Below are 3,154 nucleotides of genomic sequence, written 5' to 3' on the forward strand. Positions count from 1 at the left end.
GTTTCTGATTGGATACTGGGCCGAGGCTCTTGGGCCAATTAAAGGAAGGCTTACGTAGCCCCATTTCCGAACAAGCTCCGCCCCCTCCAGCTTCCACTAACCCCGGAAACAGCGCCTTGCGCCACCTACTGGGCGAGCGGACTGCTGTTCTTGTCCAAACTCTTGGTCTTTTGTTTACTGGGACAAAATTTAACTGGAACATAATTCGGGAAGATTTCCGAAACACTAACAAGCAATGCCTGGAAATGGGTATTAGAAAATGCACTGAATTGGGGATCAAAAAGCAGTATGTAGACTTGTTTTTGCCATTACTAGTGGTATTACCTTGAGCAAGTCACTTCACCTCTCAGGGCATCCTCAGTTGTAATAGTGTATCGGTCTCGGTGGCTGCGAACCTTTCACCACGACAAATCAGCCTCATTATCTCTCAACCCCTCCCCTCACCTCTCTCATTTACTATGTACACACAACACGCTCATGCACACACGCAATATTTTCAAAGAATGTCAAATTAAGTTTAGTAAGTAAAAGTATGCTTTACCCATATTTATTAATCAAAGGCAACTGTAATCTCCAATAATAACAGCTAACATTCATTAAGTATTGTGTGCAAGACACCCTCCTGCATGCTTTACCTTCACTCTTTTCTTTTTCCAGTTTTATTGAGAAATAATTGACCTACATCACTCTGTAAGTTTAAGGCACACAGAGTAACAACTTGGTTTACATATATTGTGAAATGATTACCCCAGTAGGTCCAGCTAACATCCATCTTCAAATATAGATACAATAAAAATAAAAGAAGAAAAGAATAAAGGCAAAACATTTTTTCTCCTTGTGATGAGAAGATTTAGTCTCTTAACTTTTCTGTAGATGATACAGCAGTGTTAGCCATAGTCATCATGTTATACATTCCTACCTGCATTATTTTTTATACAATCTTCAAAAAAATCCTATGAGACAGGAAATAATTTTCTTCTCATTTTTCATTTGAGGAAACAGTCACCAAGAAGTAAAATAACTTGCCTAATTTAACCCAGCCCAGCCAACATTACAAACCAGCCCAATTCTAGAAGTCACTCCGTTATGCTTCAGCTGGTGGTGACTAGTCAGAGCTGAGATTGGCCAGTTATAGCAGAGGTTACCAGAACACCAGCTGGGCTAAGTCCCACAGAAGGCCAACAGCCTGGTTGTGACAGGCTACGCAGTCTTGTCATAGGGAAAATGTATACACTTACTGCCTTGAAGGAAGACCTTGGGCTAAAGCCTCTCAGATCCCTTATGACTGAAATGAAATGGGGGTGGGGGACAGCCAACTGTGGAAACCTGCACTTAATTCCACTAGCTTTTCCAGAAAATGCAATTTCTTTAACTCTTGTGTACAGCATCTGACCTTACACTTATTTGTTCACGGAGAAGATATTTATTGAGTTCCATGAGGTGAAAACACACAAAACAATAAAATCAAGACAAGTACCAGGCCTTGAAGATTAAGCTAGCTTTCTCATTATTGTCCTTTTAACCCTCCCACCCACAAACCCCAAAAGTGTCAGGATTTCTCTCACCTTTCCCCCTCAGCCCTGGAGACAACATAGCTCTCATCTTGTTCAATTACCAAATACTTCATCAACCATCAAGATATTACCCAAACCAGTGCTTCTGGAAAAGTCTTGAAAGGAACAGGAGGCTGCAGAATCAAAGACAAAATACCTATGCTGCTTTAAACTCCATTAAGGACAAATTATTTATTAAATTGGATGCATTTCCAAACCTACATTAATATTTACACATTACCTGTTTGATTATATCAAAAGTTTTTAGAGTTTTCCCCTAAAAGGAGACCTATAAGGAGCACACCTTTCTTGGGAATTTGCCTTCCCTGCCCCTTTCCCCGTATCCTAAGGGAAGGATTTTTTTCATTCTTCCTTTCCACCTGTGGCCCATCTTGACCTTCCACCTACCCTAAATTGGGATGGCACCCATTATTCCCACTCTTTTTTATATCTTTGCTCTCTTTCTCTCCACTAGGTGCTTATACTATGGTCTATGCAAGGGCTCAAAACTAACTCCCCTCCCCCAAAAACTTCCTAAAGCCCAGTTGCAATCCTAAAATACAGCCCCCATGCTTTCTTTCTCTATAGTGCCTTTCTCTCCTGCTTTCTTGAAGGCCAATAGCTCCCTCCAACCTCACAAGCAGCACTGATGCCCACCACCCCACTTCTCTTCCCTTGGCCTCTGGGACCTTACTCTCCTAGTCTTCCTTCCTGCCCTCGTTCCTCTTCCTTCCCCTCAGATTTCCTAAACCTTAGGGTTTTCCCAAGGACATGTCCTGACTCCACCTTTCTCAGGAGGTAACTTAAGTGAGTGAAGAGGGCCAAGTGTGGACTGTGGCAATCACTGTGAGCACACAGGAAAGTTGATTTGCTAATTCACTCAACAAATAATTAACATATAGAGTATAAACTCTTTGCAAACAAGACAAGTAAGCAACCGGGTAAACAAGACGAAGCCCCTGTCTGCATGGAGTTCATAGCCTAGTGAAGATGCACAACAAACAAGAAAAATACAACTAACAAGCAAGAGTCTATTATGAAAAATACTAAAAAATAAAATAAAATTTAGTAATGTGATAGAGAATGATGAGTAAAGAAGACAAATTTGGGTTTTTATGTGAAAATGCTTGATTTTCAAGTAACAACTATTTTTTTTAAAACGTAAACACTATGGAACCCAGAAAAGTTTATTTCCTAGGCCAAATCTGGCCCACAGCTCACTAGATTGCAGCCTGTGCTCTAAGCCCCAACAGCTCAAAGTGTAGCCCAGGGACCAGGAGCTTGTTAGAAATGCAGAGTCTCTCTCCTTTCCCCAGATGTGCTGGATGGAAATCTGCATTTCAAAAGGATCCCCGGTCCCCAAACAACAGCATTTGTATTTGACACAAAGGCCTTCAAACCTAACTTCTCTCCCGAATTTAGTTCAGTTTTCATCTTCCTGCTGGAACACTTGACCAGGAATTCCTGTCCATGATTCACATTCACTGTGCCGTGAAGCCAAACCCAAGTGCAGCTTACTTGCCAGCTTATATGACACTCATCTCATCCCACCTTCCCTGCCACAGCCTCATATGACCACTACCATCTCCCAGTCAGGTTGT

This window comes from Prionailurus bengalensis, chromosome E2 (genome assembly GCF_016509475.1).
Source record: "Prionailurus bengalensis isolate Pbe53 chromosome E2, Fcat_Pben_1.1_paternal_pri, whole genome shotgun sequence".
NCBI classification, from domain to species: Eukaryota; Metazoa; Chordata; class Mammalia; order Carnivora; family Felidae; genus Prionailurus; species Prionailurus bengalensis.